This window comes from Amblyomma mixtum, chromosome 5 (assembly GCF_055824585.1).
Source record: "Amblyomma mixtum isolate Tamu chromosome 5, ASM5582458v1, whole genome shotgun sequence".
In the NCBI taxonomy this organism is placed as follows: domain Eukaryota; kingdom Metazoa; phylum Arthropoda; class Arachnida; order Ixodida; family Ixodidae; genus Amblyomma; species Amblyomma mixtum.
In genome coordinates this window covers 69,501,161-69,525,542 of record NC_143016.1, presented here as the reverse complement: position 1 = coordinate 69,525,542, position 24,382 = coordinate 69,501,161, and the positions used below count along the sequence as shown (strand labels likewise).

General features: G+C 46.5%; 1 long non-coding RNA gene across 1 annotated transcript; it reads left to right on the top strand.

Moving 5' to 3' along the window:
* Positions 1-15,072: 15,072 nt before the first annotated feature.
* LOC149342555 (uncharacterized) lies at positions 15,073-21,653 on the top strand. The gene is made up of 4 exons (XR_016282671.1): positions 15,073-15,099; positions 18,055-18,129; positions 19,197-19,250; positions 21,530-21,653. It is a non-coding gene; the product is annotated as an uncharacterized LOC149342555 (long non-coding RNA).
* The last annotated feature ends 2,729 nt before the right edge of the window (positions 21,654-24,382 follow it).

The following is a 24,382-nucleotide window of genomic DNA, read 5'->3' as shown; positions in this document are numbered from 1 at the left end:
GAGTTGCTTTGGGATGTTAAACCCCAATAAATAAACCAAACATTTTCTGCTTGTTTGGCCAGTCATGCTAGAATTTATAGAACATAGCTGCTCCAAACTGCTTCAAAGTGCCAATATGACTTCTCCAGAGTGCTGCAAATTGCATTTCTGGCTCATCCAAAAATTGTTCTGTCATAAGGCAAAAGAAAGATCTTTTGCCTTATGATTCTATGCACTCAAAGACGGTGAAAATAGCAATAGCGTCGCATTGCTTGGAGTCTTCTTTGAAAAAGTCGTGCCCGCATCGGTTGCAGGCTAGCTTCCAGAATCAGGTGAGCCGGCTTTCGGCGGCTGGGTTCCCCTGCTCAGTGTTGACTGCTGTTTGCGAGACCCTTCTAAAGAAACTTAAGCAAGGAACAGCAAGAAACTCCGGAGAGGATCGTTGCAGGTCACAGAAGCCGTTGGTGGTGCCTTACTTGCACAAAACTGCTCACAACTTGAAGAAAGTGGCCAACAGGCATGGGGTGAGTGTCGTTTTTTCCGCCCCCAACAAGCTGAAAAAGCTGTGCCCCCGTATTTGCAGCTCAAGAAAGCGGGGTTGCCAGATAAGGCACGACTCTCCATTCATCATGTGTTCCGCAGGAGTGGTCTATGCTATCCCCTTAACGTGTGGGAAGACCTATGTCGGCCAGACTGGGCGTTGCATCAACGAGCGCTTGGGGGAACATGCCCGAAATTTATCAGATTTAAAAGATTCAGGCACGATTCAGTCAGACTAAGATTCTTGGCAAAAGCGCAGATAAGAAGGCACATTGAATGTCTGTAGGCTTTTCACATAAGAAAACTTGGCAATAGGTGTGTCAGCACCCCATCTGTTTCACTTTTTTCATCCGAGTTCGAATTCTTAGATGCCGCCCTTAAATAATCTTTGTTAACTTTTTTGTTTTTGTTTTGGTTACCGCTTGCTCATGTGTGCTCGCTGTGATAGTCGCTTTGATATCTTTACCTTTCCTGCCCTCCTCCCTCTTTTTCAGTGAAACTTCGCGATATAAAGGCGCTGCCTGGTTTCCATAAAATTAGTTGTGAGTTAGCGCTTTGTGTCTCGTCCTTGTCTTTTCGTGGTTTGCATGCTCTGGCGCTATTTTCTTCAAATCAAGTATGCACCAACTCGCCCAAGAAGAAGTGTTAATGGTTTTGCGGTAGCACCACTGTGCGGTGTGACCCATAGCCATGGGAGTTTCTTAATATTTTCAAGAGCGAAAGCAGGCGGCGCCGCACTTCATTGAATGTGGCGAGGCACAAGCTTGCCAGGAAGATGAGGTTTCGTAGATGAGGTATCGGTTTCGTCGGCACGCCGCGGCACCGGCTCCTCCTGTGACGTCACGCCAGATGGCGCGGCGAGCGGCGGCGGTTGCTAGGAAACGGCTCAAGGTCACGGCGAAACTGGTGCCACGATGAAACTGCGAGACTTGCGCGTGATGTAGCCCTCGCTACAAAACGGTGGCTTTAGCTTTCCATTTATAGTGTAGCTACTTGCTCGACCAGTTCTAACGTTCTCGTCCTGTCCGACGGTGACCACGCTCGTTTCAGTCCTCCCCACTTCCTCTCTTTGCGGCGCACCGCTCCACTCTCCTTGCACTCTTGCGGACGCCCGGTGGACCACGGCCACAACGATGTTGCTACCTTATATCACAAATTATCTCATATCTGAATCAATTTCAATTCCTTTTGACGTCACGACCGACCAATGGCAATTTCGTTATCACAGCCCAGGGGTTGCCGCTGAACAGAATTTCGTTCTCGTACCCTCACAGTTGCCGCCGAACGTGCGCTCTGATGCTACCGCTTTAAAAAGAGCAACGCATTGAAAGGAATCATCGCAATAAGTTAGATAAATCTAGACTGGGCTACTCTTACCTCTTCATACTTCATACGTAACCCACGTATTCGGAAGGCTGAATCGGTTATATATAGGAGGTATTCACATGACGTCATCCGCAAGGGGCGCTAGCGACCGGCGCGGCATTCGCCATAGCCATGTTGGTGGTCGCGCGCGCGTCCGCCGCAGCCAGCCGCAGCGTTTAAGTAGCTGGTGATGGGTGAAATGTGAGTGTATTTCGCGTCTCGCCGCAGATAATTTCTGTCCGACCCGTACCGCCGCGTGACTGAGTGAATATTCCGTGAACTGTGCGAAGCGGAAAAGAGCGGGCACGCTCAGAAGGTTCTACTTTGTGAAAAGGTCGACCCCTCGTAGGAATGCGGAGGCGCCGGCATGGTGTGCGACGTACAGGACTGCTGCCGCGCGTTGAATTCACCGGTATCGAGGCCCACCTTGTGCACGGCTTAAGTTTGCTGACAGGCCAAGGAATTAAAGCATGCAAACCTATGAGAGGGTGCAATTACTTGACAAGCGTGCTTAGGGTGCCGAAAGCCGAAGTGCTGTTTTTGAAGAGGTGAGCTTAGCTGTAGCTTAACTTGTCACCTCTATCTGCTGAAAGTGACGTGTTGCTACGGCTCGAAGCAGCGCTACGTAGCTACAATCAAAACTGCAAAATATTCTCGCTGGGTCTGATGTTCGTGCTGTGAGCATTTGTTTGACCGTTCTGCAGCTGGAATTATCAGTTTCTGCGGCGCCAGTTTTGGAATTTCGGTAGTTAATCGTGCTGTTTATCCACGATGTGCCTTGAATGACTAGCTAACAGTTATCAACTGATATTAAAAGCAGCAAGTCGTGTACATTTTTACGTGCAGTGCAGCCAGCCAGTTTTGCTGCCGAGTTGGGGCAGCTCTGTTTTATCACGGCACAGAGGAATTCTGCTGCAAACTTCATGCACAATAAGCGTACGCGGTCGCTGATGCATGTAACAACGTGCAAATATGTTACGGATCACTGCCGGGTACCTCACGGCGTACCGTGACCACTGCGCGAGCTGGCGTGAAACGACCGCAAACATGGCGCGTTTGCCGCGGCGACGCTCGCGCCGTCTGGTAGCGCGGCCTCAGCGCGCGCCCTCTTTGGATGTACGGTTGCACTCTTACGAAAGGACCAACTTCTGAAAGGACTAAAAATCGCTTAGGTTGTAAGAGCCAGACTGACATGTTATCGTTGGGTTATCGTACTGGGTTGAGCGATAGGGCGGGGCATCACGTTGTCTGCTTGCTGATGGAAGCGTTGGAACTGCCTCTTATTCGTCGCGGTAGCCAGAACGTGGTACTGTTATTCGAAGCATACTAAAATAGCCCAACCCAGCTCCTCGAGCGCGGCGGTGTCGTTACCATTGACCTTTCGTGACCTCCATGTCATACCACGTGATGCGTGACGTCACAGCAGATGAAAAACGGGGGCCCAACTCGCGCCGTCGCGCGAGGCGTCGTGACCAAGGATGACCACGTGGTGCGTGACGTCACAGCAGATGAGAAACGGGGGCCCAGCTCGCGCCGTCGCGCGAGGCGTCGCGACCAAGGACGACCACGTGATGCGTGACGTAACGACATAGGAGAAACGGGGCCCCAGCTCGCGCCGTCGTGCGAGGCGTCGCTACCAATGTGTTTCCTGCTTCTGCCGCTAGGTGCGCTGTAGTGAACACGTGATGCTGAGCATGGTGGCAATTGCCACCACCCCGTTTCAAAGGGGGCGCTCCTATCCATCCATCCATCCATCCATCCATCCATGCTGGAGCGGCGGTATACAAGGGGGTGCGCCTGCCTCTGCTAGGCGTACACGGGATAGAGGTGCCTCCTGGAGACAGGGCTGCTCGTTGGAATGAGAAGCAAAAGTTGCGGCGTGCTACAGAGACTGATGAAGAGCGTGAAGAACGTCTAGCCAAGCGGCGTGCTAGATATGCAACTCGGCGACAATATGCTTCGCATCTGACTAGGTTTAACCTAAGCTAAGCCTCAGCCATTTTTCGTCATTCCCGCGCACGGTGACGATATATTGAACAAGCAGTGCTCAGCTGGCAGGCGGCGAGGAGGTGATGCTTCCTGGCCTGCAGAGGCGTGGAAGTCAGCTGGGCAATACCTCAAATCGCACAGCTGCGCGCTGCTTATTCAACATCGCCTTCTCTTTTACCCTCACACGCAGGCTGCTGGCGCGCTCCTACTCTCGACACCAGTCGCCATCTGTCGGCGCGCGCGGCCCGATGGACTGCGGGTCGCGCCGGCGCCGCGCGTAGAATGCATGTTTTCGTGTTGCTTCTGTCGTTGTAGTGCTTCATCTTAAAGTATGAGGGTGTGTGCTGTGCGTCACTACTCACATTTTGCCTCTACCAGACAGTACTACGGTTATCTTGTGCGCAGTTAGTCGTTAACGTGACATCTCCGAGATTTTTTTCGTTCATTTGGTTGTGAGTAAGTGCGGCGAGACAGTGCGCGTCTGTCACGTTGTTTGTGCCCACCATGATGATATTGATATTGATGATTAGCGCTCGTGTCCTGTCTTCACCTTTTCTGTGTCTCGTTTTTCGCGCTACGTTTTTCAATGATGATATTCTGCTGGCTCAGGATTCTAAACGCTGGCACCGCAGCGGCGACGCTGCTCCACCGAGCCGCTGGTGCAGCGGCGCTGCTACGGAAAATTCTGGAATAGTATTGCAAACAGCAAGGATTTTTCCCGCGGAGTAGTCGGCCAGGTAGTGTGCGGACTGGAAACCGGCACTTCTAATCAGATTTCTGCGCTGGCGTGTCGTTTGTTGCCGTCTTTTACGTGCGCTATCATCTATGATAATTTTAGGCACAGGAATGTGGATTTATTGATTTGATTCAGTGGTGTAGTAACTGGATAGGCGAGCTGCAGACTGAAGGTTGTCCCGACGAAGCGCTTGTTTTCGATTACCTCCTTGCGCTGAGGTTGCTCTAGTTCCTATTAAACACATTTCATGCAGAGGATTGTAAGAACGACCGCTACCGATTTCAGTTGCTCTTTCCGCACGCATGTCATAGGGATCAAGGGGGGGCAAAGGGTTTACCATAGTGTCTTTCTGCTTTTGCTATCTACCTTAATCATAGGAAAATATGCGCGATTTTAATACATTCATTCACACTTAGCCAAACGCCTACGCAACGCTGTCACACGCGGCAAGAGCTACCGAATAAAATGAACGCGACCTCGGTCCTCAGAATTCGTGAAAGCTGGATTCGCTGCTAATATCTATTCAAGCTTTGATAATTTGAGGAAAGTACGTTTTTATGCACCAGGTTGCATAAACCATGACAAATTTTGTTTTTTGTTGGCGCTGCGACTCAGTTAAGCTCACAACGGTAATTTGTTGAGGCTGGCGCACCACGCATGCGACAAGAAAGCCCTGTTTGTGGGTGGTACTTTATGATGTGAATTGGAACTGCATGCTAGCTGCACACCTAACACTTGATATTGAACAAAAAGCTGTTTTTTTTTACAGTGGAGCACCAAGACGGTAGCACCAAGAGCGTCAGCACAATTCACGTGAATGTCAAACTAAATGTCATTAAAACAAATCAATGTGCTACATTTGATAACGTGAATACTTCCTGCAGCACAGCCACACTGCGGAAGTATGCTCGGCAATGTTTTTTTAGCGCCCGAAGCGCGGCTATATGCAGGCGCGGCCGCGGAGCTGCCGCAGCCCCGCAGTCCCCAAAGAAACGCCCGCACCGCGGCGCACCAGTCGGCGGAAAATGGCCGCGCCGCACTTTGACTGAATGTAACTTATACTCAACAGACAGCCAGATGTGCCTTGCATGCCAATAACACTGACAATTTTCTGTTTAAACCTAGTTTCGAAAACTGGATTAGATGTAGTTTTAATGTTTTATTTTCTCTGGTCTAAGCCGAAAGTCCCAACTCCTGATCCCTCAATTCTGCTCGACTGTAAGGAGAGTGATGACCGATGATGCGGGAGCAAGAGTGAACATTTCGCACGTAATTTAGGCACTGTCAACAGGTGCCGAGGTACCATAGGCGGATTACCCTGGCCGTGCTCCTTGCAGAATTTAGAATGCATGCAGCACTCGTAAACTCTGAAGCGAGATCCCGCAGCGGAATAGACTTGCTGAATTTTGAAGTGTGCATGCAGACCGTCAGCTGGGCGGGAGCTATACATGATACAGGGTGGTAAACCAAATTGAAGAATGGGTTTCACGTCGTGCTCCTGTACTGGTTTACTTGCACTTCCATGTGTATAAAGTCGGTTACAGCAAGAAAGTATACATTCACACCCTGGAGATCGGCGCAGGCTTACTACGTTTTGGCATTCATCACGATGTGTGTTTAGGCGGCTTAATTAGCGCTATTGGTTATTGTTCAACGTTCCTGATAGCGTCAGACAATTGGCGCGCCGCTTCACCACTTGCACACTTCGCCGCTCACCGCCGCGACGACTCAGAAACAGGTTTTTTGCGCCGCGGCGACAGGATTGGCTAGCGTTTTCGCTTGCCTCGCCACCGTCCTGACTTCTTCGCCGCCCGGGAGAGCAAAGCCAAAGTGGCAATGGACAGCTCAATATGCTTGCAGGTTTTTGAGCATAGTTCTTCCCATTTTCGCTTTCGCAGGTCCACGAGTGACTTCAAATGACTCGAATGGCGAGAAACGATTCTGCTCGCTTCCATTTCCGGGCGGGAAGTCGCACCTGCTCCTCCCGCTGAAACCGGAGGTAAAGATATAGAGAGAAAAACCTCGAAGAGGGCATATAAGGAGAGAAGGATGGCGCAATCGCTTGATTGCTGTTGATGAATCTTTTCAGAAAATTCTTGTGCCCGCGTGTTTCGTGATGTCTGGACGGCAGGGTGGTCAGGCGCCCTTCACAGCGGTATAGAGACACCAAATTTTATTTGTTTTCTGTTGTGTTGTGTTGTGTTGGGTTTATTGGCGCATAAGCATCTAAGGCTATCATGCGCCAAGAACAATTTGTTTTCTGTTTGGAATAATACGCAGCAGGTTAGAAACACATGGACAGTCACCTGGATTGCGCCAATGTCGGTAAATCGTTTTAATTGAATTCTTTCGTTTTCAACAGTCAGTCGATGGCTGTGGCGTAAAAGACGAGTTGAGGTCACGTGAGGCTTACAAAAACTGCAGTACAGTTTTAGTACGCTTTGACTGCAGTATGGTCGCTGCTTTCCTCGCTTTAATTCACACTAGGATACCGAAGAGCTGGAATGACAAGAAATTAACAAGCTGTGATAATACTTCACTTTTTGTATGTCTCACGTTACCTCAACTCGTCTTTTACATCACAGCCACCGTTCGACTGTTGAAATCAAAACACGGGAAAAAAATTTCAGTAATAAATTATTAAGCTGACGTTGGTGAATTCCACGCCGTGACTCATTCCCACTGCTGTCCATTAGACGAGCAAGAAGCGAAAGATCAGCAACAGCGAAACTACGACAAAAAAGAAAGCTTCAGGAAAGGCAATAAATTAAAAACTATCGCGTCGACAGGCCAAGCAGCCTGGCTTAGAACTGCCTATAAGTCTGTAGCGGCTTGTGGAACAAAACATTGTCGGAATCTTTCTGGATACAGTGTTTTTATGTGCATATACTCCCAAAGAATGCCTGTGGGTGCCCACAGAGTGAACTTCACGTTAATTAATTGCAAGATTTAATAAGGTATGAATTTTGGAAGGGTGTATAACATAGCGGCATGCAACAGCTGTCTCATATGCGCCACAGGGTCAGGGAAAAATGTGGCATTTTAAACTTCCGAAGATCATTAAATTTTGCAGTGTGCCGCTTGAGCTGGGATCTACATATTTACTAGGTGCGATCATAGGACGACGGCAAATGCTCCTTTGATAGTTGTTTGTTGAAGCTTGTAAATAATAAGAAGATGATTTGCAAATCTGTGTCAAGTTTTGCCCTACTCTCCCCTATGTATACTTATGGCAGACATCGCTGCTTGCGCCCCATTTTATAGCAGCTTCACGGCTAGTTGTGTTACACCATGACGAGATCGAACCTTTATACAAGTGTACCGCTTAAGAAGCAAGCAGTTTGGATCGCAGAACGGACGTGGCGGCCGGTGTCATTTAAGTGCACCAAAAAGTTAAAAAGTATGGCTGTTCACGACAACATTGAAGTGGATGTTTGCGCGAGACCTGCCGGCTACAGCTGGCTGTCCCGTGTACTCGCGCTCACGAAGGTCTGTAACCGTGAGTCCCAGCGTCCTCCCCTGGTGCAAGGCCGCAGTGCAAGGTGATGCCCCGCTCTGTCAACACCTTCTACGAGTTTAATCAAGGCTTCGCAGTTTCTCTTTGTTACTTTAATGACAGAAAAATGACCTGTCCAGCTGCAGCCATGGCCAGTATACCCGTAGAGACGGCAGTGTGGAATTGGAATCGTGTTGGCTATGTTGTATTTCTTTCATAGGCGTGCATACCGCAGCCCGTTGGCTTGCGCGCTGTGCGCATTCATCGTTGCCGCTGATGCTGCGAAATTGAAGCCGTGTGGAGGCAAACCAGGTGGGATAATGTCTTCACGTAGTTTTTAATCGGCGGGGCCTTGAAACAACCTCCGTTGAGTGTACACTGAGGCTTTCCCTCTCGGCGCTCAGTGTTGTGAGCCTAATTGGTGCATGGATGGATTTTACGGCTCAAGGCACGCTGTGGTGGTGGGCTCTGAATTATTCTTGACCTCCTTGCTGCTAATTTACTAGTACCGCAGCCTCAACACGCTGGTATTTTCACTTCGCCTTCATCGAAATGTTGTCGCCGCAGCCGGGCCGAACCGACGACAGGCCCAGAAAATCATGACTGGCTTGGAGAAACTTTATTAATCAAAAAGATCAATGGGGTGGGATTAGTTTCCCCTTAATGGAGGGCGACCTCTTCCTAACAATCCGCAAGCTTGGATTGCATATTCTTGTACGGCTCCCTCAGGAGCCCTAAGCCAGGCCTCCAGTGGGCAGCCGGCAGAAGGTCTTTGGGAGGTGGATTTTCCTTACAGTCCCGTAGGATGTGTCCTTCTGTTGTTATATGACTGGAATGTATGCAGTTGGGATGGATGGGCTGTTTGGTAATTTTAGACCGAAGAATGAGGGTCGTTACTGTCCCAGTTTGGGTTCTACTAAGTTGTCTGGCAAGGTCCGGGTGAGGTGCAGTGTAAAGTTTCCGTACCTCACAGAGGTTTTGGTCATCTACCTCTATGTTTCAGTTTCGTTGATGGGGGACTCCGAGACACTGCCGACCACTCCCGGTTGGCTAGAGCTCGGGCACATCGATTCGCCTTCTCGTTTCCCGCATTTCCCTCGTGTGCAGGGACCCAAATAATTTCTCCTCGGCTTGCTGTTTGGCTGTTTTTGATTATTCTTGCAGCTGCACAGCGAATCAGGCCTTTGTTGTAATTTTTGATCGCGATCTTGGAGTCGCTAATTATTGTATGTACACGGGCGTTCCTGATAGCTAAGACAATGGCTACTCCTTCGGCCTCTGTTGCTGAGGTGACAGTCGCTACTGCAAACAACCTGGGCTGCAAATAACCTTCTGCTGCTCTCACCATGGTGGGGAACTATTTGCCTTCCTTTGCTCTGGCTGCGTCGACGTAGACTGCAGCTGGGTCACTGTATTTGTCTTCGATTCTTTGAACACGGTTCACTATCCTAGCTCCATGCCTTTCCACTGTCATATTTTTGGGGAGGGGTAGGATTTTGATGCGCTGTCTGCGATCGGCAGCATCTCCCTGCAGCTAGAGTCGCACAAAGGCGCTATCCCTAGCCTGCATTGGAGGCTGAGAGCATGAATATTTGTGCATCCTTATGCACCTTTTTCAGCTCTTCCAGTGTGTTGTATATGCTTAGTTCGAGTAGCTTTTCAGTTTGGTGTATTTGGGAACCTAGAGCTGCTTTGTAGACCGCTATAATGGTCGCATTAACCGATTCTGCCTCTCTTGCCTTGGAGTTGCAGTAGGGTAGAGAGTGTATAATGTAGCTTGTCATAAAGGCTTGTACTATCCGAATAGATCTTGTTCCTTCATATCCCTATTTTTATTAGCGACACTTCAGATAAGTACTATTGTTTACTTGTGGCCTGAATGGCCTTGAGGGCATCTTGACCTCCTCCATCTTTCTGAAAGGTGCGGCCAAGGACCTTGAGGCTATCCATTTCGGCGATATCGTTTTCTACCAGTTTGATGTTTAAGAGTTTCCTCGCATGATCTGATTTCCCTTGCAATGACTTTAGACTTCTCTGGGGAGTACTTGAGCCAGATGCGGGTGGCGTATGAGCTGACTGTGTCTGCAGCCTTCTGTAGTGCCTCTTCTACCTGCTGTCTGGTACCCGTATTGGTCCAGATAGTAATATCATCTGCCTGTAGCGCGTGTTTGACGTGTTGGATTATGAGCAGGAGCTTGGAGAGGGATCTCACAGTTACTTTAAAGAGGAAGGGGAGAGGACTGCCCCTTGTGGGGTTCCGTTGGTGCCCATTTTAATCTCCGATCCTCAATTATATTTGGGGAGCTATAGCTCTAAAATTTAATTGAGGTTGTTCTGTTACTAAGGAAGTTTCTGATGTAACATCCTGGTCCCTTAGTTCATTTCGGAAAGACCCGTAATAATCGATTCAGGGGATACGTTGTCGAAAACCTTCCTCAGGTTTAAGCTCAGGATGGGATGCAGTCGTTTCTCTCTTATTGTCTGAGGAAAGACGTCGTTTTGAATCATGAAAAGAACAAGAAAAAATGTTGTCGAAATTACAAACATTGAGGAGCGGTCCAAGGAGCTATGCATGGAGCAGGAGCGCGTAAAGTTCTCCTCAAGAGATGGCTTGAGCAGAATCACAACTGACAATTAAAAGTAAACTGCAAATTGGCGCATAAAATCTGGACTAACGCCTTTAGTTTGCGCGGCTGCCACCAGGCGCTGCATGACGTGAACGTCTAAAGTTACCATGGGAATTTTGAATTTTCGGTAGATCTCTGATTTCCCATGAGCATCAGATCTCGTCGCTGCGAGCGAAGGAAGTATAAGTCAGATTCTGCAGCATGTAGGAATGGGCCATGAATATCAACAATTTCACCCGCCATCTCTCCGCACTCTCTAGATTTCTCTGAGTTACAAACGAAAATACTCCCTTTTATATACGTTGTGTTCACTACTGACAGTCGACAGAGGACGCTGGTTGGTGATGTCTGGTAAAGTCACGGGAACAGGGAAACTGTCGCATCTGCTTTCCTTGCGCCGTCGCGCCTCTTATTCGGTCCCCGCGGTCACGTGGCGACTCGCCGCCATAAATGTTCCCGCGTCTTACCGGGTGCCGACGCTGCAGCTAGAAGACAGCTTGTGCGCCCTTATAAAAATGGTCTATACTTTCTGTAGACTCCTTATACACATTATTGCCCTTTTATAGATATTTGCTTTTGTCTATTCATGGTCTATAGACAAAAGCCTACTATAAGTGTATGGTCATAAATCTAAGGTAGTCTACAAACGATCTATAGGATTTGTGTTGTCTATAGAAAGGGCATTCTGTCGTGATCAGGGCTTTGAAAAAGCCCGGTAAGGGGCTGTGAATCGAGAACTATGCCCGGTTGCTGGCTTTCGAGTGCGGCAACCGCGAGGAATCCGGGAAGGTCCCTTTTGCCATGGTAAGCGGCTAGAGGGACGTCAAGCTATTTAGCTGCGTGGGATAAAGCGGGACGTTTTTGCACCTCCATCAACGCATTCACCTGCGGGGTAAGTGTTTTAGTGTTTTATTAGAGCTTGTACTTCATGGCGCTCTGCTTATTGAAAAAGGAATGTAATATTTTTGGAGTTCATGGAAAGGGAGCTGCGCGGATTTTTAAGCATTGAACGTAATGCACGCCTTGTCTCTATAGAAGACATTCGACAAAAGTGCGTCTGTTGGGAAGCACTAATAAATAACGACGAGAACGACAACCAAATTCTTGCAAGGAGATCGGGCGTCGGAACCTTTATTCTTCGTGCTTTAACTGCGGCGTAGATTCAGCTATAGGATTTCAAACGGCAGGACTTCTGCTACCGCCGCGCTATTGAACTTGATGAAGAGTCCAGAGGGAGCGATTAACATTCCTTCGCGTCTGCTGAATAGCCGCGGCTCAAGAAGCAACCTTCATCACGGGTTTGCTTCCGCCTCCAGCGCAACAGACACGTCAAAATCAATATTTTGGTGGCATCCTTCGCAAAGTTTGGCTGCCACGCTTCACCCGATGTCTGCTTTGTGCTACTTTATTAATATTATTTTTGTGGCGCAATTCATCGTTTCCTTCACTTACGGCGCCGCTGGGCACCTAGAGGATGGAATTTTTCCAACTGCACATTATGCCTTTCCTTTTGGATGGCGACCTTTCGGGCGGGGGAGGAGGCACGCGATGACAGATGATGAGTTGTGTACTGTTTGCACACCTTCTTTTCTCAGATCTTGACTGTTCCTGTCCTTCTTTATTAATGTCTCGTCTGTTTACCAACAGATCGCCGGTCGCGCAACGCTTTCCGCGTTGATTTCCGTCCAGGGTAGCTTACTTTTATAGCCCTCATAGCCTGAGTCGCTTTGGGACTTTAAACCCCAATAAACCAAACTTTTATAGCTTCTATCTGTATTGTAGGCGGAATCTCACCTGATCGCGTACGTACAGAAAAAGTGACGATTGTTCTCTTACACATCCGGTTTATTGTGAGATTATGTTTAAAAACGATTAAGGCAACGTACAGCATTTCGGATCGAAGAACAATGCGATCAACGGCCATTATTTATTAGGGACTTAACGGTTATGTACCGTCCATTTGTTTCATCGTTGTATAGTTGCACGATCCCCACAAATTCCAGGAAATAGTCGATGACTCGTATTTGTACTACGAATGTTACACGCTAGGTGCATATTCAGAATTTATTTGTGTTTCTTTTGTGTCGCGAAATATGTCGGGCCTTTAATTGGGTTTCACGAAGTCGTGAGGTATTTAACGTTTGCGCTAGAAGCTGGCTAAAATCGGTTTCTCGTGCTTTTCTTTTACAGGACCACATCAGTCTTGGTCAAAGTAGCTCAGTGCAAAATGAATATATGTTTCTAAGAGCGTTGGAATGCGAGCAGCTGTTGCAAAATGATGTGAAATAAACTTGTTGGATCTCTCCAATGTTCATTACATTTTTATTCATCCCTGCATGCTTGTTCCTCCTAGTGACTTCCACATTCCACGCGCATACACACAAAGTTATGTGCTTATTAAGAGTAACAAACTTCACTTTGACACATTTGCTCCATACCCTGTTTTTTTTGGCTCCATCTAGTTTGCTACTCAGTAACCTACAGAACCGAACCCGAATTGAATGAAATATGAGAAATCAGGATTTGCTTTGAGCAGAATAACCCTCATGAACTTTAAAAGCCTAAAGAAATGTTCGAATGACATGTAGGCATGACGATAGCAGAAAAAGTTCTTTATTCTGGAAGCCATTGCACTAAAATTGTATAAGTGCATGCTAAATATTTTCATTGTGAATCTTCCTCATGCCGGGATAATTTTTTATTAACCATTGGAATATCACTTTTAAATATAGTCAATGCTTTTGGCTATTTCTATCATTTTTTAAAGCGCTAGCTTGTAAAAAAAATTATTTCTTCTTTTTGTCTTCCTTTTCTTTCTCAGCGTTAATCTGCTCAAGCAGGCGGATGACACCACTGTGGTCATTATCAAGTCTTGTTGCGCTTTTGTCTGCTTTGTTGTACTTTCTTTACAATGTATGCTCACTCCTGCTCAATACTGCCAGCTTTCTGCGAAGGCTGGCAGTACCTCTGAATAAATAAATAAATAAATAAATAAATAAATAAATAAATAAATAAATAAATAAATAAATAAATAAATAAATAAATAAATAAATAAATAAATAAATTTTAATCTTACAGAAACTAAATTTTTGCTTCTACCTCTTTCTTTGCAATCTAAGCGGGACTGATCCAAACGGAAAAAAGCATCATGAAATCCTAAAAGCGTAATCTGCTTACGCATTTCATCATATCGGACCATCTGAGCGTATGTTAGGTTTTTTTTGTTCAGAAAGGAATTTGAAGCAGTAAGTTGGACTTAGCCCGCACGATAGCACAAGTACTGTTACAGGTTCTATTTCTAGAGGCGAGATGACCGCACGAATATGCCGAGCTTCTTCGTCCGCGTCCACACACCCTTATTGTTCCTTCGTCATTCGTAGGTAGCGCGTGACGGTATTAACAAAGTAAGGCCCGTCATTTGCGCGCCTTACAAGCCCAACTGGCGTCAGCAGCACTCCTCTATGTACTTACATTTATATATCGGCTGGGGAGTACCGACCGATTCCTGTGCCGCGCCTGCTCACGCAGTTGATTGTTAGAACCTCGTGAGAGATATATGGCTCGTGTGTGTTATACGTACCATGAAATTTTTGCCTAAAACTCAACTTCGTTCTTCTTTTGTCCGACAGGTATCGTGACCGCATCAAAGAGCGCGGCTCTTGGATCTAAGCTTCTGGCAAAATGCGGGAGCTCCATGTTTCTCAAACATGCGCATGGAAGCGGAGATTTGGCGGAGGCAAGTCCGGTGAAAGACAATTGCGTGGTATTTGGTTCTGGTTTCTGCGGTGGGCCAAGTCACGGAAAGCGTCTGTGCGGAATAGTGAGCCTATTGCGCAATATAACCGGCTTGATGTGAGGCCGCGGAACAAGAATAGCAAAAGTGATTGTCAGATATCGCATTATCAAGAAAACTTAAGCTATTTGGCTGAGGTTCATTAACTTTTATAAAAGCGCATAAATGAAAGGGCACGTGACTGTCTTAGTAAAAAAATTTGTGCCAACTGTTCCTGCACTGACGAAAAACGATGTTCTCGACTCATGTGCTCGTTTTTGGGACAAACATTCGCTCACTTTGCCTAGTTGCATAGTTAAATGTGCGACATTTTAAACCATGCAATTATATAACGGTTCTTATCACGCTTTTGTCACACATTTACAATGCCTTCACTTTGCTACGCTCAGCTTGCTCAGCATTTGCACTTCACTCCTGACAATTTTACTGACAGGTGTATTATAACTTGTTTTCCTTCCACACAAGGCCAATTCGTTCCTGAATGCTCTTTGCTTGCGTTTTTTTCTACCAGATCTTGGAAGCGTTTTGCATCGGATTACGGCTGTGTTATGCCTATCACGGTAATAAGAACCACGTGAGTACAACCTCGTGTGAAAGCTTGCAAGTAGCAACGGCGTGCGCAGTAAGTTGCCACGTCATCGGCTGCTATGTCCTTTTTGTCTTCCGGTGCAAAGAGCAAGCTGAGTGGGACACGGAAACATGGCGAGTTCAGAGGAATCAAGCCTTTTCTTAAAACCCGAAAGCTTTTTCGGCTTGGGTGGTTTTGAATCGTTAGGTGAGGAGTTTAATCACCGAGTTGGTTTGGTCGCTAAGCGTATCCCATAGGGGAGGGGATACTGAAAGTTGCTGAATGCTGGTAGGTATGCGGAAGCTCGAGAGAAAGGTTTTTTTAATTCGACATTATGTCCCTCCTCCCCCCTTCCTGTCCAAGTTCCGACCCGTGCCACTCTGCGTAGGGGCGCCACCTGCCAAAGCAGTTCTGCTGTCGAAACAGGCCCACTGCGCCGGTCCCGACACCAGAAGTGCTTTTAAGGTGGCGCACCCACGCACAGTGGCACGGGTCGGAACTTGGACAGGAAAGAGGGGTCTATTACTTTTGCCCCAGATGGTACATTAGAGTAGACTCGGTGCCATGCTAAAGTTGATAATAAATTATGATAAACAGCGAGATGTGCTGCAGTTATTGCGTTTCAGTGAGTACTTGCAAAAAAAAAAAAAAATAAGGGTGCATTACACGCACAGAATACTTCGCATAAAAAAGCACCGCAGCTTTCAACAAACAAAACATGTAATTTTTCTTTCTGTTCATGAAACGTTGGCCCATGCCTAGCGTATCTCTGGGTCTGCCCGAAGTGGCATCGAAGACCTATTTTTCTAAGCACTTAATTCACACAAGAGGAGTCGAGCAGTGGACCAGGCGAAAGCTAGTACCTGCTGGAAGCCGATGGCACGGCCGCTAGATACAAAGCGCAAAGCGAGGCTTTGCGCTTTGCATCAAGCGGCCGTGCCGATGGTTACCTGGCGGCATTGGTAATCGAACCCTGCATCTCCCTCCAACGAGGCGGTTGCTAGCTAGGACACCGCTGCTGTCAATACTGCATTTATTGATTTATTTATTCAAGGTACCTATAGCGCCTTGAGAGGCATTATTGTAGGGGGGGGGGGGGGGTAAGTACATTAACATTAAAATTCAATACAGCACAACAGAACAAAACAGAAAGAAAAGTTACAGAAAAATGTTAAGAACTTCCAAAAAGATAAAAGCATTCTGCACCCGACACGCAGAACCAACACTGACAACAGCATAATCAGATTATTGCATGGTCAATTGCGGCCTGGAAATTCTCGCTCTCAAACACTTCATTAGGCAGCAGATTCCAGTCACTTATTGTGTTGGGAAAAAATGAATATTTAAATGTATTAATCCGGCAGTTATACCCTCTAATTTTCATGGTATTGTCCCTTCTACTCGAAACGTAGTGAGATTGCCTTAAATAGAGGCTTTTATTAATTCCTGTTTTATTATTGTAAATGTCGTACAAAAACTTTATTCTAAAAACTTTTCTTCGGTGGGATAATAACTTCCAACCAAGAGCTTCCCGAAGTTCAGAACTTCTAACCTTAAAATTATAATTCCCAGTTACGAACCTTGCTGCCCGCTTCTGAACTCGTTCTAGCTTGTCTTTTAAAATATTTGTGAACGGGTCCCAACATACGCATCCATATTCGAGAACTGGCCTGACATTCGTAACGTACAATGTTTCTTTTAGGCGTGGAGTTGTATGTTTAAAGTTTCTTTTAAAAAGGTTGAGAACGCGGGAAGCTTTGGCAGTTATCGCGTCGACGTGTGCGGTCCAATCCAACTTCGCTGTAAATGTGATACCGAGATACTTTACTCGGTATCCCAAGAATACTTCAAATGTAAAGTAAAACACTATGCCTGCTCAGCACATTTGAAGACGGATCACAGCACGCGTTTATTTGTCTTTAATATGATAAGAGCATTTAATACGCAAAGTACATGCAACCCACTGTTGCTTGCACAGGTCTAGCAGCGGTGACGACGCCTAAGGGAGGCGGGCTGTCCGGCTGAAATTGTCGGGCGCTTCTTGAGGAGTTGATTTTGTTCGCTCGTAAATATATCCTAACCGTATCAGTCTTTGCATCCAGTTGTGGCTGGTAATTAACGAATATCCAACGCTCTCTAACGCTATCTAACGAATATCTAAAGCAGCGCTGTGTTGTGTCCCTGCCTGTGTCCTTCTTCTTGTCCCGTTCGTTGCGCTGTAGTCATGGAATAACGCTCTCGTTTCCCCACTTTGTTCTTTTTATTTTATCTTGAAGTGGATACGATGTGACCCTAAAAGTTAACTCTACTCCGCTTCGACGCCATCCCGGCAGGAACATCCTGACACCACCTCCGTCTGGTAGGCGTACAAGAGTGTATCAGTCCGGAGTGGTGTGTTGTCCGAAATACATGGTACCTGTCTGGCGCGAACACTACAATATGTATCAGACAGTACGGTTTGCACAACAGACAGTGGAAGACGGGTCTAGTGCCCACACCAGAAAGCACCAAGCTGGTAAGGTGTGCATTTTAGAATGTAACAGACCTGTATGCGCCAGAGTGGTCTGGTGTGCCCACCAAGCATTACCAGGTTGGTCTTGTGCCCATGCGCATTGTATAAGCACATCAGAAAATCCTGGTATTAGCAAGACTCACCAAACCGTATTTGTTAATTTTTTACTGGTCTTAACTAACCGAACAATGCTAGTTTTCGGCACTAAATCTTACTGAAAGGAGATATCATGAATTCGTGTACCTTTTACGCGTCCACGCAGCGCATGTAAACGGCGTGCACAAAAATGACTAACGCCAGAATCGAAAGCCTAACACTAAAACTATTATCTCAGTGCAAAACTGAAATCGGGTTTATAGTGGCTACGGCTATATAGCAAAAATGTTCAACTAAAAGTATTTGGCTTAGGTCTCCTCTGAACCACCACGATGCTTTATTTTCCTTTCCAGAGTGCAGACGTTTTCCAGAAGAACCTCCACGAGTGCATGGCTACCGAAGCGCTCACGCTCAGTGCAATAAGGCCTGTGAGTAGATCGAATGTCGTGTTTGTGGAAAGCCTATCCTAATTTTGCGTTCCAGTTTCTCTGGACTGTGTAACATCACGAAACATCGTACGTCAACTACTTCTGAAATGCTGAGAGAGGGATAGGTTTACTTAAAGAAAAAGGAAGAGAGGTCGGCCCGAGCTTAATTTTCTGGCTTTCTATTCTCTGCACTGGGAGAGAGGGAAAGGGGAAGATAGAATGTTATGGTGGGTGACGGGAAGGCAAAAAGAAAGGTGCCAATGTATGCAAACTCATCATCAGTGCGCCCGGTTGCATCTTTCAGTTAGGTCTCCCGCGCCATGTCGCTGTCGTATCGGAGCATGTCTCCTTTACATCTCGGTATACGCACAAGTCCCCACTGCAGTTTAGCCGAAGTCGCTACCATCGAAGATAGGCTATGCAGTTTTTCGAAGAAGACAAAGCGCCTTTGTTTCTTTTTATTTATTTCTTTGTCTGTTTTCTTTTTCTGCGGTGCGAATTAATTAATTAATTAATTCATTCATTCATACATTCATTCATTCATTCATTCATTCAATTGTTCTTAACTACATGGCATACACATTGCGAAAGGAACCAAGAAGAAAAGCCTTTTCATTACGGCTTGAAAAAAACCTTGCTGCCTTTGACATTGACAGCAACGAACTTGCAGAGTAAACAAAAAAGGTTTACATTTCTGCAAATGACATCAAGAGAAGGGTTCACAGTACAGTTTAGCAGCAGGTTCCCCACAAATACTTTTCTAATACAGCTCCTAAGCGGAAAGGACAGTTGCCGCGGCGACAGGTATAAACGAGATCCTTTGAGGTAGTTTTAGGTGGCTCGAAGCATGCACCTACTTTAGACACGTTGTATAAGCAACATTATCTATCAGCTCTTTGTTAAAGATTTAACAGTGCTGTATACCTGACATATCTTTAAACACCTGCCAGTAAGGAGACATCACACCGCCGCTCGTTTCTGAATCTCTGGCTATAATCGCCGGCAGCGCAGATTCGACCTCACGATTCACAGCCCAGTGAAAACACGTTGACATTTCTTTTGCATAGGAGCTGTACGAAAGCACCGCAACTGAGATCCAGCCCATCATTGAAGACTGGAAGGTAAACTGCTGTGCAAATTCGTTGTTTCCCTTTCCGCTCGGGCTGCACGGGTATGTATGTGCGTACATAAAAGCTCATACAAGTACAGTCATGCGGGTATAGACCTTAACAAAGAGCTCGAGCACGGCGGACGGGGCAGCTGGAGCTTTTCGCAGCTGTTCACAAAACTGCAAAGAGCAGCTGTTTTGATTCAGTGAAAGAAAGGATGGTTAGTATAGGAGAGGTGTAGGTGCTTGAGGCGGTGGATCGTATATGTCTCGAAATTCTCGTTGAGCTCCTGACGTTTGAATTTGTGCTGTGGGATAAGAAGCTTCGTTTTATTCTCATATGCCCCCGGCGTTACTTTTCGTCGCTTTCAAAGTCCCAGATAGAAAAAGAAGGTTCGTTTGGGCAAGGAGGGCATTCTTGTTTCGAGGAATGGCGTTTATGCAACTAGAAGACTGGAAAACAACGGCAGCAACAAACACATCGGCGGTGTCTCAGTCGTGCAGATTGCCAGTCGAATTGCGCAACTGTATTTCGGCGTAATGCGAGTGTATATAGTATATTGTCAGCGGAATTCTGGTACTCAGCTATTATGGGGTATACTCCCTATCTGGCTTTGCTGGATTGGGAGATATATGCAAGTGAACGTCTCCGAATGAGAGTTTGAGCTCAGGGGTGCATGCATTTGCACGTTTTGTACTCACAGCTGACGGTGCTTTAGCTCTCGCTCAATTAAAACCTTTTTCTTTGTCGCCGGTTCTATGCAGATATATATGAGAACGGTTCATTTGGGAGACGCTGTGAATCATTTCAGATTTTACCGTTGTATAATATTTCGCTTATCGTATCGCGTGTTATCATACTATGCTTAAGATTCTTGCGAAGCTTTTGTGACTCGCGCAACAATTTTTCGTGTACGGTACAATTTACGTGTCAGACACGTTCAGTTCGCAGAATTGTTGCGTCGGTTTATATTACGAGGTGAGAGAGCTGAAAAAATTAAGACTGAACATTTTCAAGCTGTGAATATCAGTAATTTTTGACCGGGAACTAAGTTTCAAATCAAAACTGTGCCTCCATTTATCGTTCAATTTTAGCTTTCTACATTCAGAGCCAATCAACCTTATTAATTGGTTGCACAAGGTTATTTCTGCTTTCTTTTTACATATCTGAATAGGAAAGTGCGTGTTGTGTTTAAGGGGGGTTGCTGCCCGATGTTAGGACTTTCGCAAATTCAGTGAACTAGCCCAATGGCGCGGCAAGGAGTTATGTGTAGCGTTGCACAATCATTGCCGAACCATTTTCATCTCTCGTATATTCTGTGTTTAGCAGCTAGGGACGCCATGCTTTCCCATAGTGCTCACTCACATATAGTTTCGCGTGCTATATCCAACCTCAAAAAGCAATAAGCTTGCATGTGATATCTACATAATTACGTAGATAGCACCTGGTACAAGGCTACTCCAGAAACCTAAATTTTATGCAAGAAGTATACATAGGCAACATCCGCCCTCCCATAATCCTGTTTTTTTTCTAAGCTTGTTGCTTGGCGACGATTTCGAACCTCCATTTTCACGCTTTCAGCACAACGCTATACAACTCTAAGCCGCGATCCTAGTACATATATCTATAGATAATACCACCGTGGGCAAAAGCAAGAGACTCCCTCCCCGCTTTGCAAGTTTCGGGCTCGTCTCGACCCACGAAATGCTTTTTCATGGGGCGGTCCCAAGCAGAGTGGCATGGATCGGAACTTGAAAGGGGTTCTCTTATTTTTTCCCACGATGGTACATGGGCTTTTTGTGGATGGGTGCGGCATGGTGACGGAAAGCGGCTCTAAGAGTTGCATAGAGTTACTCTACTAACTATGTACCGTTCTCCGTTGTCAAGGTTTTGTACATGCCGACTATGACGATAAAGATTGACTGCTGGATTGAAAACTTATGTTTTAAATTATACAGCTGTGTTTCTCAGCTCAGCAGCTGGGTATTCATGTATTTGGACAAGGAGCTTTCGACTGCCGCAAAAAATATAAATAGTCGATAAATGTCAGTAGTGTGTCCCTTTAAGCAAAAGAAACCTCGTTTTATCGTCTATAACGGCGCGCAGCTACAAGTTTTTCTGATCAGTTGTAAGTTAACAGCAGATTTGCAAGTGTTTGAGAATTATCGTACGTTTATCGTTTTTATCGTTTTTATTTTAAGCATCCAAGCTCTTGTGAAATTGTGAGTCGCCTTTGGCGCGTCTCTCTACTTGGTCCGTGACCTGGCCTTTACCTGCATGTGCCTCGGCAGTCGTGCATCACGGGTGACCTGGTCCCTGCGGACGTGGGCGTGGCTTTGGCCATGACGCGGTACGTCCGCACGGTGGTGTTCCAGCGGTGGGGGCGCTGAGGGCCGGTTCAGCAGCCAAAGCAACATTCTCGATACGGGTACGAACGTGGTAATAAAGAGTCTACAATGATTCGTGGTGCTCGTTTTTAATCGAATAAATAAATTGGCAGTGGTTTAGCTCCGGTTAAACCTGGAGGATTGCGAAAGCAACGAGGAGGGAGAGAGAGGCGATGGAGAGCGCGCGGCAGCGGCGGCGGCCCTGGAACGCTAGCTATGCGCCGCCACTGCGCATGCGCAACTGGCGAGCGCGGCGGCGGCACCTCTGCGTCACCCGCGCAGCGACGGTGGCGGCGCGCCAGCTGTGCGCCGCGTGACGTCACTGCTCCTCGCACATGCGCAGTATGTCCTTTCCTCAACTCCGCGAAATGGCTCGGCCACTCACGTAGTGTTGCTTTCGCAACAAAAGCGATAAAAAACGTGTCGCATCCGCTGCTGAGAATAGCCAAGAAAAAAAAATCCAGACACACACAGTCATGCAGGTACAAATTCTAGTCTAAGTCACAAAATTATCCAAGTACCCCACTCCTTGTTAATGAGTGCATTTGTATCCGCTACGCACCCCCGCCAATACCCCGCCGTGCGTATGTGCCGTTAAGACTGAGGACATCATCATCATCGAACGAAGTGGACAAGAGGTGTCCTGCCATGTCTGGGTTCCTATGTGTCATGCTTCTCGACCGCATGTGTAAACCTATAGGTGTCTGTGTAAGCACGGCGACTGATTTAGAGCGGCTTAGAAGTGCATCGTGTGCAACACAATGAGAGCTTGAAATGACCACGTTCCGAAGGACAACGGCAGAAAGTAAAATGAATCTTGAATCAAACGATATCAAGTCTAGGATTCTGGGAAATCAATTTTAATTGCGAGGCATCTATGGAATAAAGGTACTGTTATGGAAATATTGAAAGTGATGGTCCATTCTTCAGGTGTGTAGCAGAAGCTTTCTTTTAAAGTTTGTCCATCGCTGCCATCTAGTGGTTAACACTTCCATAGAAAACAAAAGAAGAACGTTTTTGACGATAGCAAAAATGTTAATAGCAAAAAATAATGCAAGCCTGACGAGGGGGGGGGGGGGGGGATTTGCGGATGTATTGATTTTTATAGGCTACTTTCCAGGCTACTTTCCATGTTCATGCTGTTGAAAAAAACTGCATTCATGAACAACTTATCGTTTAAAAATGTTTTTGTCCAGAATTTCTGGGTATGGCATTCCAAATAACTCGTCTCAAGGTCGCCGTTAGTAATTCAATATTCTCAGTATTTCCGATAACAGAAATAAAACAATACGCGATGAAGACCTTGCGTGCAAGCTGAAGCTGGCATATGTAGTTTTGATGCATTATAAAAATCATGCGTCGTACTTAGCGCCGGATACACAGGGCGATTTATTACGAGGGAGTTTGAATTGTCTCTGGACTAGGATTACACTGCCGTACAGCTTGCAACTGTCCTGGTGTATACATCAGACTTCTTTAGGTGACTTATAAAGCGTCGGCAACATGTACGGTGCTGATTTCTTCTGTATCATGTCGACAAACTTTCCCTCGGAATTTCAGTGAGTTATAAATGCTCAAAACTCGGCGCCACATGCTAAAAAAAATAATAAGAGGACGCATTTGCAAGAAACAGATGCTGAGAAGACTGCGGCGCTGCTTCGAGATCACGCTAAAATACCTGAACGTATAGCGACGTTACCGAATACATGTTTACCTGCAGGCGCCGTCTTGCGAGAATAATCACTTTTAGTTCGCTAGCGCTAACGCTTCCACTCAGCCGAAATGCCGCAGTCTGTCAGTTAGTGCGGTCCCTGGTCTGGTCTTGATGAGCCGATATACCTGTATTCAATACAAACTTGGCAACGTGCCCATCAGATTGTGAGCAATCTGCCCACTGTGGCACCAGAGGTTGCTCGGAAAGAGCAACCTGGGTCCCAGAAGATCCACGGGTAGCAGCACCTGCCATCGCAGGGCAGTGGAGCATAGCTTAACCGCTGCACCACAGCGCCAGGAGTAGTGCGAGGACTCCCAGGGAACTATGAATGTAGAGAATGACGAGCTCCGCATATATGGGCATTAACTCACTATTGCCATCCGAACACCGGAATCGAAGTGAAAACCGATGTGCCAGCGCACCGAATTTGCATTTGGCCTGAAACTACGCTAATCGACTGTTACTTTTTTTTTCTTCTAGAGTAGGTGGATCAGCCAAGCAAAGTTTTCTGTCGCTTGAGAAGAGGCTCGTATTTAGCTTTACCTATCACACACTTTTCTTGTGTTAACATGAGCCCAACGGCACCAGCCAGAATTATTTATTTATTTTTTTTTCATTTTAAAAGATAGTTAAAGTTTGTCCTGCGGCTTTGGGGAAATGGGTGGCAAGGTGGAAATTTTGTCCTTTATGTGAGTTGTGGAGAAGAGTAGTTCAACCTAGACATCATTTTCGTCACCTTTTGCCCGCTTGCTACCGCTCTGCGCAAGATGTTGAGAGTTCACCAATAGGCCAGGGATTCATCACATGGAACTCTCGCAGGCGGCCAGGCCTAGAAATTTTGGACAAGCGCATTTTTCAACGGGAAATAGTTTCCGAATGTTATTTTTTTCATCTATCATGAGATTTAATGATAGCATTAAATATATTCGCAGATCTGGCCTCGGCAGGCTAGCATTTTTCGTTATTAACATTTTTTCTATCGCAAAAAAACTTTCTCCATTTGTTTTCTATGGCAGTCTTCACTACTCGATGCGAGAGATGGA